General features: G+C 41.4%; 1 protein-coding gene across 2 annotated transcripts in view; it reads left to right on the top strand.

The window, feature by feature from the left end:
• The window catches only part of tiam1a (TIAM Rac1 associated GEF 1a), a 301,399-nt gene that overhangs the window by 56,134 nt on the left and 231,540 nt on the right, over positions 1–13,725 (top strand). Inside the window, exon 1 of one of the 2 annotated variants that reach the window (XM_060833502.1) lies at positions 12,376–12,435. The exons of the other annotated variant lie outside the window; for it this stretch is intronic. The gene's annotated coding sequence lies outside the window, so the exon portion shown is untranslated. Of the gene's footprint in view, positions 1–12,375; positions 12,436–13,725 lie in introns of those variants that run through there. 2 annotated transcript variants of the gene reach the window in all.

Here is a 13,725-nt window from a genome sequence, read left to right as displayed (position 1 = left end):
TTTACGAAGTGTAGTAAGGACAAGCCAGGGAACTATAGATCAATGAGCCTGATGTCGATGGTGGGCAAGTTGTTGGAGGGAATCCTGAGGGACTGATGAGGGATAGTCAACATGGCTTTGTGCGTGGGAAATCATGTCTCACAAACTTGATTGAGTTTTTTGAAGAAGTAACAAAGAGGATTGATGAGGCAGAGTGCTGGTCGTGATGTTCATGGACTTCAGTGAGGTGTTAGACAAGATTCCCCATGGGAGTCTGTCTAGCAAGGTTAGACCTCATGGAATATAGAGAGAACTCGCCATTTGGATACAGAACTGGCTCGAAGGTCGAAGACTGTAGTGGTGGAGGGTTGTTTTTCAGACTGGAGGCCTATGACTAGTGAAGTGCCACAAGGATTGGTACTGGATCTGCTACTTTTCATGATTTTTGTCATTTATATAAATGATTTGGATGTGGGCATAAGAGGTACAGTTCGTAAGTTTGCAGATGACATCAAAATTGGAGGTGTAGTGGACAGCGAAGAAGGTTACCTCCAATTACAACATGATCTTGACCAGGTGGGCCAATGGGCTGGGAAGTGGCAGGTGGAGTTTAATTCGGATAAATATGAAGTGCTGCATTTTGGGAAAGCAAATCTTAGCAGGATTTATACACTTAATGGTAAGATCCTAGGGAGTGTTGCAGAACAAAAAGACCTTGGATTGCAGGTTCGTAGCTTGTTGAAAGTGGTGTCGCAGATAGATAGGATAGTGAAGAAAGCATTTGGTATGCTTTCTTTTATTGGTCAGAGTATTGAATACAGGAGTTGGGAGGTCATGTTGCGGCTGTACGGGACATTGGTTCAGCCACCGTTAGAATATTGTGTGCAATTCTGGTCTCCTTCCTATTGGCAAGATGTTATGAAACATAAATGGGTTTCAGTGAAGATTTACAAGCATTTTGCCAGGGTTGGAGGATTTGATCTATAAGGAGAGGCTGAACAGGCTGGGGCTGTTTTCCCTGGATCGGCGTAGGCCGAGGGGTGACCTTTATGGAGGTTTACAAAATCATGTGGGGCATGGATAGGATAAATAGACAAAGTCTTTTCCCTGGGGTGGGGGAGTCCAGAACTAGAGGTCATAGGTTTAGAGTGAGAGGGGAAAGATATAAAAGAGACCTAAGGGCAACTTTTTCACGCAGAGGGTGGTACGTGTATGGAATGAGATGCCAGAGGAAGTGGTGGAGGCTGGTACAGTTGCAACGTTAAGAGCCATTTGGATGCGTATATGAATAGGAAGGGTTTGGAGGGATATGGGCTGGGTCCTGGCAGATGGGACTAGATTTGGTTGGGATAAATGATCGGTATGGACGGGTTGGTCTGAAGGGTCTGTTTCCATGCTGTACATCTCGACGACTCTGTGACTCTAAACATTAGCAGTTATCAGTTAAGAGAACAGTGGAAACAAAGGTCAAAGAGGTTACAAAGGTTCAAGGGGAACCAACTTGACAGTTGCATATTAGAGAAGCATCAATCAGACTTCCCAATACCTTGACGTGAAGCCAGCGCCTGAGTACATGCTCTTCACACTTGCCCCATAATGGCAACAGTGAAGGGTGTAGACGCCATCCCATTGGATACTTTGAACCCAGCTCATGACAGCTTTGGCCAAAATTACAGAATATGCTGGAAGATCCAGGACAAGGGAGGATAATAGCACACACCAGGAAGCCACCCCAGCAGCGAAGACTCTGAACCGGACTTGCAGCAGAAGACCAGGCAGCAACCCAAGTAGACCCAGGTGAAAATCAGTTCTGACCTGGAAGATCCACCTTCGTTTAAGATAGCTAGCACTCAAATCGAATGTGAAATTCGGTTCCATGTCCGAGAGGCCTTAATCGTTGAGTACATTGAATACAGTTTGAAAGATTTGTAGATATAAAAAGTATCAAGGGGTTTGTGAATAGTGCAGGTAAATAAGTAGATGGTCAGCTGTAATTTGGTTGAGTGACCTTCTCCTGTACCTGTTCCTTGTGTTCCTGTGTTGCTGTATAGTTTTGAAAGGACTTCTTGCAGTTTGAGGGCAATGGTGAGGCTCAGAACCAAAGTGCCATTGTGTCTTGAAACATTTGCCCTGTTGTTGCCTTTATAGATGTTGCCAGACCTCCAGAGTTTACAGTGGCAAGTTCTTTAAGGTTGCACCGGGCAGTGGAATAGAGGGAGAAAGAACAGTGATATTGGCTGTTTGCAATCATATAAAGTGTGGGAGTGATATCTGTATGCCCATGCTGTGTTTAGATTAATCTTTGACCGTAAGATTTCCAGAATGCTCAAAATTAACAATCTTGTTAGTGTGAAGTGATTCACTTTGGTAAGAGTAACAAGAAGATGGAGTACTGGGCTAATGGTCGGACACTTGGTAGTGTGGATGAGCAGAGGGATCTTGGTGTCCATGTACACAGATCTCTGAAAGTTGCCACCCAGGTAAATAGTGTTGTGAAGAAGGCATATGGCATATTGGCTTTTATTGGTAGAGGAATTGAGTTCCGGAGTCCTGAGGTCATGTTGCAGTTGTATAAGACTCTGGTGCGGCCGCATCTGGAGTATTGTGTGCAGTTTTGGGCGCCATACTATAGGAAGGATGTGGAGGCACTGGAATGGTTGCAGAGGAGGTTTACCAGGATGTTGCCTGGTATGGCAGGAAGATCGTATGAGGAAAGGCTGAGGCACTTGGGGCTGTTTTCATTGGAGAAAAGAAGGTTTAAGGGTGACTTGATAGAGGTATACAAGATGATTAGGAGTTTAGATAGGGTTGACCATGAGAACCTTTTTCCACGTATGGAGTCAGCTATTACGAGGGGGCATAGCTTTAAATTAAGGGGTGGTAGGTATAGGACAGACGTTAGGGGTAGATTCTTTACTCAGCGAGTCGTGAGTTCATGGATTGCCCTGCCAGTAGCAGTGGTGGATTCTCCCTCTTTATGGGCATTTAAATGGTCATTGGATAGGCATATCGAGGATAGTGGGCTAGTGTAGGTTAAGTGGGCTTAGATCGGCGCAACATCGAGGGCCAAAGGGCCTTTACTGCGCTGTATTTTTCTGTGTTCTATGTTCTACGCTAACGTTTTTTTTCAACTGTATTTTAAAGTTTCGAAATGTGACTAAAGCAGTTGCACAGATACAAATTTTATGCAAATACATGTGCAGTACATTGAATTATAAAATGGATTTAGTGGCTGAGGAGCTGGATATGCCTGGAAATAGTCTTGCAGTCATAAGTGGAGAATTTATTCTTGTTTGAGATTGTTTTTTCAAAAATAAAAACATTTTTGCTGATGATAATTACATTTAAAAGGTATTGCAAAGTAATTGAGTTTATGTCTCTTTAGCTTTTTCATTGAAGAGAAACCAACATTTGAGAGAGCTTGAACTGTGTAACTGATAAAAATTGTACCAAAATGAAATAGCTGTGTTAGTTGTGTCATATACAAAAAGTTGTGTTTGAGGCAGTGTCACCTGTTCTGCCAATGGAAATACTAAACATTGATCTGTTGCCAATTTAATAAAGAGAAGTATGTTGGGGAAGTGGCGTGATCACAGAGGAATAACTATGAAGTCATGTTCCCATATGCGCTGTCTTGCTATTGGGATTGATGTGAGAAAGAGCATTGTGCTTGTGTCAATTGTTGAAAATCCATGACTGGCTGAGATCGTAGAAAGTAGCTATTAAGCAAATTATACTTGGTTCAAAACATGAAAATTGCTTTATTTCATGATCAACTTAGTGCTGTCTGCAAGGCAAAATCAAATAATAAAGGGCGTCAAACTTGGCAACTCCGATCAAGCTGAAGAAGACCTGAAATATGAACCCAAAATGAGCACGAACAAGGACAAATGTGGTACTACGTGAAATCTTTTTAAGTGCCACGTGAATAGCTGAGATGAGGTGGATCAGTTTTACTAAACCAGTATAAATAAATAATATCTTTAAGCTTAAAATTACTACTTGACTTAGGATTTCCCCAACAGTTTATAAATAATGTAGTTTTTGAAACTTTTTATTCTTTGAACGAGTGGACTTGTATTGGTCGCTGGTATGTCGGTTAAAGAGTGGAACTTAGTCTGCAGAAGCATGTTGGGTAACATTTTTATTGCTGCAAAGATCTGGATTGCTGCTGAAACTACAGCAGGAAGTGATTCAGTGTGGGGAAGAAATATTACTGAGATGGAAGATCTATTCTGGGATCAAGATTTCCTGGTTTGGTGAAGAATAGCCAGAGAGGAAATGATGATGAAAAGATATTCTTTGTCACCCTACTTATTCATGATATTGAAGCAAGACACTGATTCTGATGGAATCTGATAAAAGTCAGGGTGATTTATAAGAATCTCTAATGATTTCTGTACACAACATGAATGAGGATTAACTAGTTCAATGTACTAGCTAACAGATGGATGAAATTTAACTTTCTGCTTATATCATATACCTAAAACAGAGTGATTTAATGTTTAAGTTTAATGATTTTTGATTTCAACAACTTGTAAATTCCTTTCGAGCACCAAATTGCCCAATTTTACCCAACTGTCAAATTCACGTGAAAGGAATGTGCACGTCAAATTTTTTTTATATACAAGGAAATGAATTTATTGTAATCAATAGATTTTAATAATAGGGTAGATCAGATGAATTGAAAATCTTTAACTGAAGCAAGAACAAGAACAGATTTCTAACTTTACGTCAGTTAAACTTGATTCATTTTAGAACTCCGCCACACACAATTAAAAACAAAGTAACAATGTCACACATGCGTTCGTTAGTTCCATTTGCTTTGCAAGTTGAATGTAACTTCTTCCCAACCACTCCCCCCTCAAAACTTTGTTTTGAAACCCAGTCCATTTTTCAGTATCACTGAAGTATCTCTACTGTCTATCAGTTGTCCAGAAAATAAAAAGATGTGTTTTGCAAGTTCCATTCGGTGAAAATTAAAATCAATAATGTGGAAATGGTATGTAGAGTTATGTTTTATATGGATTTGAATACTTAGCGTTTTTATTTAAGCTCCTCGTTGTTTTAGCAAGAGAAATTTAATACAGGTCATTCTGCTATAACATGATAATTGTGTTTCTCTGCAACCTCACGTTATAGAAAAAAATAGAAAACCGCTATGGAAAATTGCGCTGTAGAAGATTGCTAATAGAAATTCACTATACCCATTTCGTGGAAAGTTTGTGTTATCCAAATACTGTCCACACTTTGTCGAACTTGTTATGGCCAATTCTTGTTTATGAAATATGCATTTATAACAGAACAACCTGTAGCTTTTCTATAGCATTCCATCAGTAAATATGATTCTTGGACCAGAGGATCTTAGAAAACTGAATTTATTTGTTAGATTATTGTGCCTGGAAGATAGCAGTGGGTGTGTTACAGTGCTGCAGGTTAAAGATGGCAGAATTAGACAGCTTTCCTGTCTTGGTCCTGACTCAAAATGCCTCCTGAGAATTTGCAAGAGAGTACATGTTTGAATTCTGAGGTAAAGCTGTTCTCTTACTCTTTGATCAGTTTAACTTTCCTTTGTGTCTGGGCCCACCTACAGTGTGACTACTTGAACAAGCTACCGGAGGTATCTGGCATCCCAGTTGGGAATCAGTGTATCAGTAGGATATCAAGAGAAACATGGTGGTAAAAAGATTAGAAAGTAACATAAGTTGAAGGTAAAATATTAATTTCTTTATGATACTGTTTTTTCCTTTGAATTTCAAATTTTTGATGAAGTAAAATTTTTATAAATTTTGTCTTCACTCATTACCATTTTTTAATTTCTGTTTGTTTTGCACAGTCGAAAAGCTGCTAGCACAAATGTATTAATTTTAGCATTTTTAAAATAGGTTTTAAAGCACAAGACAGAAATTGAATAGTGGAGGAAAGAGGAAAATGATAGAGTGATACAAAAGAAAGACTAAACTGAATTTTAATCAAGTGTCACAACCATAATAGGCATGACCTCAGAAACAAAAACAGAACTTTCAGGAAAAGTTCAACAGGTCTGGCAGCATCTGTGAAGACAAATCATTTAACACATCAAGTGACCCGGCCTTGGTCGCAAGGAAAATGTCAGTTTATATGTGAAAGGTAGAGTGGCGGGAGGGGAATAAGGAGTAAACAATAGGTAGGATTTGAGCCCAAAAAGACAAGACAGTTGGCCAGACAAAGGAATAGATAATGATCTGGCTTGGAGAGTGAATAGCTGTTAATGGAGAGTGTTAGTGGCTAACAATGAATAGTGTGTAATGGCAGACGATGAAATAAAAAGGTCTGGTGTGTGGGGTGGGGGGGAGGATAGGACGTGAGGGAGTTCAGGCCCAAAAATTATTGAACTTGATATTGAGTCCAGAATGCTGCAGGATCCTCAAGGGAAAATGAAATGTTGTTTTTCCAGTTTTGCACTGTGCTTCGCTGGAGCACTGCAGCAATTTTGAAACACAGATGTTGGCCAGGGAACAGGTGGTGTGTTAAAGTAGCAGGCAACTGGAAGCTCAGTCTTATTTGCAAGCAGATTGTAGATGTTCTGTGAAGTGGTCACACCAGTCTATGTTTTGTTTCCCTATTGTAGAGTAGACCCCATTGTGTGCAGTGAATGCAGTAGACTAGATTGTGAGAAGTGCAGGTCAAGTGGTACTTCACCTGGAAAGTGTGTTTGGCCTCTTGGGTAGTGAGGAGGGAGAAGGTAAATGGGCAGTTGTTACATCTTCAGCAGTTGCAGGGGAAGATTCCATGGGATTGTGGGAGGGGTGTTGGGAACCAAGGAACAGTCCAAGGACCAAGGTGTCCTGGAGGGAACAGTCCCTACTGAAGGTGGACCAGAGAGGGAAGGATGGTCACATCTCACTGGAAGTGGAGGAAATGGCAGCTGATGATCGTCTGGATATGGATGCCGGTGAGATGGTAGGTAAGGACCAGGGGAACCCTATTGCTGTTTTGGGAGGGAAAAGAAGAGGTGAGGATGGAAGTGCAGCAGATGGGTCAGACATGTTTGAGGGCCCTATTGACAATGGTGCATCAGTATCCTTGGTTGAGGAAGAATATGGACATTTGGAGGATTCTTGAAATTGGCTTCATCGAAACATATACGACAAAGACAAAAGAACTGGGAGAATGGAATGGAGCCTTTACAGGAAGCAGGGTGTGAGGATATCTCACCCTAGTGGCTGTGGGATTTGGTGGGTTTATAGTGAATATTAGTGGCCAGTCTATCCGCAGAAATGCAAACAGATGTCAAGGAAGGGCAGGGAGGAGTCAGATAGACCAGGTGAAAGTGAGGGTGGGGTGAAAATTGGAAGGAAAATGAATGAATTGTCTCAATTCTGGATGAGAGTGAAGCAGCACCGACGATATTGTCGATATACTGGAGAAAATGTTGTGGGTGGGGGCCGGAATATGACTGGGACAAGGTATGTTCCACATACCCCACGAAGAGACAGACATAACTGGGGCTCATGCGGGCACCCATGGCCATCCCTCTGATCTGAAGAAAATGAGAAGAATGAAAAGAGAAGTTGTTGAGAGCGAGGATATGCTTGGTCAAGTGGAGGAGGGTGGTGATGAGTGGGGGCGATTCACGCCGTTTGCTCCAGGGAGAAACGGACAGCCCTGAGACCATCCTGGTAAAGGAATGGGCATGTAAAGGGATTTGCATGTCTGTGGTAAGGAAGGAGGGGGCTGAGTGTGAGCTAGTTTGTAGCCCTCTTTTTTTTGTTTCAACTGTACCAATTTAAAAACTACCAGTTGTGCAGCATTATGCTTTGGACAAATTAGTAAGTGTGTAAAAGTAAAATCTCCTTAGTCCCAGAGGACCATGCGGCTACATTCATGAAATAGAGATAACAGATGGTAATTTAACCTCAGGATCACCCAAGCGTCAGTGGAGGGGCAAGGTTAAGAAGATGGGACCTTCATTGTGCCCTCAGCCTGTGTGGAAATTGAATCTGCATTGTTAGTATCATTCTGTATTGTAAACTTAAAATGGCAGTTAGGAATAGACTGATGAATTAGACTTCCATATTTAGTTACTCAGTTAGGCTACGCCTGGGTCATTGATCCACCCATGTCTTTTTGTCAAATTAATTAACATTTGATTGTCTCAACCATTATCTTGGGAGAGACAGGAAGAGCTTTCGCCCTTCCACGGAAATCATTTGTTCAGGAATTTATGTTCACCTTTGGAATTGGTCATTGGATTTCAAAAGATCACGTGTGATTTCTTGAGATGATTAGAGTCTGGTTCTGATGTCAGCTGAAACTACAGGGTAGTCATGTTACCTCTGGGAACTATTGTGTAAGATTTCTTGTGACTGTTTTTAAAAATAAATTTTGTTAAGAAATCTAATCTATTGCATCTGCAATAAAAATAACTGACTATTTTCGACAGTTTCTCCTTATAGGTTTTAAGGAAGTGACCCAAATGTAGTAATCTCTAATACTGATTGATCTGTGGTATTGCTTACGTCAATGCCGAAAGAGCCATTCGATTCCAGCCTCAGGCGACTGTGTGGAGTTTGCACATTCTCCCTGTGTCTGCGTGGGTTTCCTCCCATACTCCAAAGATTGCAGGTCTGGTGAATTGGCCATACTAAATTGTCCATAGTGTTAAGTGTGTTAGGCAGAGGGAGATGGATTTGAGTGGATTAGTCTTCGGAGCGTCAGTGTGGACTTGTTGGGACGAAGAGCCTGTTTCCACCACACTCTGGGGAATCTAATCTAATCAAATAACAAAACTTGATAATTGCACGTTATTAAAAACTGAATGTTATACACGAACAAAGTTAAGAATTGATTTTGCAGAAATTTTTTTTCCCCAAGCAAAGTGAAACCATTTGCAATGATGTTGCAAATGACCAGCACTGTCAAGAACAGCTAACCAAAAATGAAACAATTTACTTCAGGCTTTTGCATCCATACTGTATTATGGACTGTTCTTGTAATTGAGCTTGTTATACATAGCTCTGGTTTTGTTGTCTTTGAACAGCTAATATTATTGCGTTTGAAGGAGCCTGGGTGAATTACTGCACTGTAGGTGGTATGTGCTAATGCTACTGTGCATTGTTTGTGGAAAGATGAATGCTGATGAATTATGGTGTCAATCATGTGGGTTACTCTTTCCTGGTATCAAGTTTCTTGTGTTGTTTGAGCTGCACCTGTCTACGCACATGGCAAGTATTCCATGTGTCTTGTATGTGGTGGATAGGCTTTGCGGAGTCAAAGTGAGTTACTTACTGCAAGATTCCTAGCCTCTGATCTGTTCTTGGAAACATTGTATTTACTTGGCTCGTCAAGTTGAGTTTCTGGTTAATGGCAACCCTCAAGATGTTCAAATGGGGCTTTCAGCAACAGCAATGCCTTTGAATGTCATGCGGCAATGGTCATATAATCTCTTGGAGGAGATGGTCATTGTCTGGCACTTCAGTGGTGCAACATTACTTAGCACTTGTGAGGCCAAGCCTGATATTGTCAAGGTCTTGCTGCAGTTGGACATGGACAACTTCAGTATCGGAGGAGATGCAAATGGTACTCCATGCTGTGCAGTCATTAGGACTGATTACTGTGTCCATATAATGGAGGGGAGCAGCTAAAGATGTTTGCCTAGGACGCTACCCCTGAGGAATCACTGCTGGGATGACTCAACAACAACTGCAACAATCTTCCTTTGTGCTCTTTATGATTCCAACCAGAGGAGAGTTTTCTACTTGAATCCCATTTACTCTAGTTTTGCTTGGGCTCCTTGAGGCCACATTTGGCCAACAATGGTCTTGTTGTTCTTGATTTGGAGATGCTGGTGTTAGACTGGGTTGGACAAAGATAAACTCACACAACACCAGGTTATAATGCAACAGGTTTATTTGGCAAACACCTGATGAAGGAGCAGCTCTCCGAAAGCCAGTGCTTCCAAATAAACCTGTTGGACTATGTTGTGTGATTTTTAACCTTGCTCATGGCGGTGACTGTTACCCCCTACCTGGAGTTTGATTCTTCTGTCCATGTGTTCAGTGGCCTTGGTGGTACCCAAACTGAGCATTAGTGATCAGGTTATTATGAATAAGTGTTTGATAAGACTCTTTATGACCCCTTCCATCACTTTACTGATGCTCAGGTGTAGACTGATGGAACATAATTGATCACATTGAATTTTTCATCTTGTGCACAGAGCATACTTGTCACGCTGTCAAGACAATGCCAGTGTTGTAGCTGTACTGAAACAGCTTGACTAGAAGTCCCACAAATTCTGGAGCACTGTTCTCGGGGCTCAGCCTTTGCAGTATCCAGTTGCTGTCAGCAGTTTCTTGTGATTGTGTGAAGGGTATTGCATTGGTTGAGAACTAGCATGTATGATAGGAGACCTCCAGAGAAGCCAAGATGGATCTCCACTCTGTATGTCTCACTGAAATTTGTTCAAAATACTTTAGTTTTTTCCTTCATACTAATATGTGGGGCTTCTTTACCATTAAAGATGGAAGTATTTGTGGAGTCGCCTCCTCCGATGAGTTACTTGCTTGTCCCAAGAACCATTTATGACTGCATGCTGATTTAATCTGTTGGTTTACAAGTGCAGACAGTCCCTAGGTTATGGAAGCATTTCATTCTTGCATCTGTTTACATTTTGTACACAAAACACAACACAGGACAGTATAAACAGCGATTCGTACGTGCGAAGACAAGTTCACATTTCGAATCTTTTAAGATTGATACACCCCTGTATGGGATGGTGTTCAGAAGTACAAACGTTTATTTGCCAAATCAAGGACTGCCTGTAGTCCTGTCTTGGAGCCCCACAAGGTTGACACCTTATTTTTCGGGGTGTCTCATGCTGCTGCTGACAAGTACTGCTGCAATTGCCGTTGGATCAGGGATGATCCCCTGGTTTGATGGTAATGGCAGAACAGTTGAGAGGGGAGGTTTCCAAGCCACAAAGTTCAAGTGCATATCAGCTGCTGCAGATGGCACTCAGCACCTCAAGAATGCTCAGTTTGAATTGTTCTAAGTATTTGAAATTTATTTAGCATGATGGTTGAGTCAGACAACACAATGTAGGGAAAACCTAATGTGAAGATGGTACTTCAGAAGAACTGTGCAGTTGTCATACTTACACTGTCATGGACAGATGCATCTGCAGTAGGCACATTGGTGAGGATGAAGTTGGGTATGGTTTTTCCCTCTTGTCGGTTCCTTTGACCATCTGTCACATGCCCAGTCCAGCAGGTGCTAGTCTTTTGGGACTTGACCAGCTTGGTCAGCAGAGGTGCTGCTGAGTCATTCTTCGTAATAGACATTGAAGACCCCCCAGTAACAGTCAATTCCATGCCCAGAGTTTTTTCCAAATGGTGCTGATTCATCAACTGCAGGGCTGTTTGTTGTAATCAAGAGGTTTCCTTGTCCAAGTTTGACTTGATGCCATGAGACCATATGCAATTTGGAGTCGATGTTAAGGACAAGGATTCTATACCACTGTGCTGCTACTTATGCTCAAATGGAGATTGTGTTTTCTGGAACATGACTTGTAAATTGTGACTATGCCAGGTTGTTATTTGACTAATCTGAGGACACAGTCGAAAAGCGTGTCATTGGAAAAGGACAGCATCTCACTTTTCGACTCTGACTCTCCGGCATCTGCAATCCTTATTTTCTCTGAATTTGGGATAGGTCTGCCAGTTTTGGCACGAACTGTCAGATGTTAGTAAGGAGGACTTTGCAGGATCGAATGTGCTGACTTTGTGATGGCCATCCCAGTGCCTTGTTTGGTTTGAGATGGTCTGTCTGGTTTCTTTCATTTTTCAAATGACTTTTTAGCAGTTTGATAACAATTGAGTGGTGAGTTTGGCCATTACAAAGGGCATTTCAAGGTCAGCCATATGGTTGTAGGTCTTAGGTCATGGATGTGCCAGGCCAGATAAGGATTCCTCCCTAAAGGACAGGTGTGGGGCAGATGTAATTGATCATGTCCAGGGTAATCATTCGCCTCTTCATTCCAGATTTTTCGAAATTCAATTTCCACCATCTGCTGTGGTGGGATTTGAACCTGGATCCCCAGAGTATAACCTGCATCTTGATATTACTTGTCCAATAACAATTCCACTGCACCGTTTCCTCCTCTTGCTCAAAATGGCTGAAAAAAAGTACGACTTCAGAAACTTTTCATCTTGCACTCATCAGGCAATTTGTAATATTTACATCATTTTGTAAAAATTCCCAATGTAAAAGGCAAGACAAGACTGAAATGATACAAGAGAGTGCTAATTGCCTGGCAAGTGGACTCTGATTAATTGAAGTCTTGCTATGGAGAATGCTTAGGTTAATCATAACTGAAATTCTACATCCAAGTTTTGTTTAACTTTTAAACAGGCAAGGTTGACTCTGATGAAGGCTTTACTCTGAGAAATGAACCAAGGAATACTGTTATCTATTCTGGTGAGTTGAAATACGAGTTTGCTTGATCTTCCTGTCGACAAAGATAGAATCTACTGTCTATCACTGATGGAAGCAGTGGTACTATCTCTTGACTATTAATCCAGAAAACCAGAATAATGTTCTGGGGACCTGGGTTCGAATCCTGCCACAGCTGATGTTGGAATTTGAATTCAGTAAAAGAAAGAAATAAGAAAGGGATGATCACCTTATTGGGATTGTATTACAGACCCCCTAATAGTCAGAGGGAAATTGACAAACAAATCTGTGAGGAGATCTCGGATACCTCTAAGAATGGTAGGGTGTTATGTAGGAGATTTTAACTTTCCAAACATAAACTGGGACTGCCATATTATTAAGGGTTTAGATGGAGAGGAATTTAAGTGTGCACAAGAAAATTTTCTGATTCAGTATGTGGATGTACCTACTAGAGAAGGTGGGAAACCTGACCTACTCTTTGGGAGGGAGCACTTTGGGGCCAGTGACCATAATTCTATGAGACTTAAAATAGTGATGGAAAAGAATAGACCAGATCTAAAAGTTGAAGTTCTAAATTGGAGAAAGGCCAATTTTGACTGTATTAGCCAACAACTTTCAAAAGCTGATTGGGAGCAGATGTTCGCAGGTAAAGGGGCGGCTGGAAAATGGGAAGCCTTCAGAAATGAGATAATGAGAGTCCAGAGAAAGTATACTCCTGTTCGGGTGAAAGGAAAGGTTGGTAGGTAGAGGGAATGCTGGATGACTGAAGAAATTGAGGGTTTGGTTCAGAAAAAGAAGGAAGCATATGTCAGGTACAGACAGGATAGATCGGGTGAATCCTTAGAAGAATATAAAGACAGTTGGAATATACTTAAGAGGGAAATTAGGAGGGCAAAAAGGGGAAATGAAATAGCCTTGGCAAATAGAATTAAGGAGAATCCAAAGGGCTATTAGAAATAAATTAAGGACAAAAGGGTAAATAAGGAGAGAATAGGGTGCCTCAAAGATCAGCAAGGCTGCCTTTGTATGGAGCCACAGGAAAAGGGTGAGATACTAAACAAGTACTTTGCATCAGTATTTACTGTGGAAGAGGAAATGGAAGATATCGAATGTGGAGAAATAGATGGTGACATTTGGGAAAATGTCCATAATACAGAGGAGGATGTGTTGGATGTCTTGAAATACATAAAAGTGGATAAATTCCCAGGATCGGATCAGGTGGACCCTAGAATTCTGTGGGAAGTTGGGAAGTGATTTCTGCCCCTCTTCCTGAGTTATTTGTGTCATCGGTTGTCACAGGTGAGGTGCCGGAAG

The sequence above is a fragment of the Hemiscyllium ocellatum genome, chromosome 12 (genome assembly GCF_020745735.1).
Source record: "Hemiscyllium ocellatum isolate sHemOce1 chromosome 12, sHemOce1.pat.X.cur, whole genome shotgun sequence".
NCBI classification, from domain to species: Eukaryota; Metazoa; Chordata; class Chondrichthyes; order Orectolobiformes; family Hemiscylliidae; genus Hemiscyllium; species Hemiscyllium ocellatum.
Note: the sequence above shows the minus strand (reverse complement) of the source record. Positions and strands in the feature narration are given on the sequence as shown.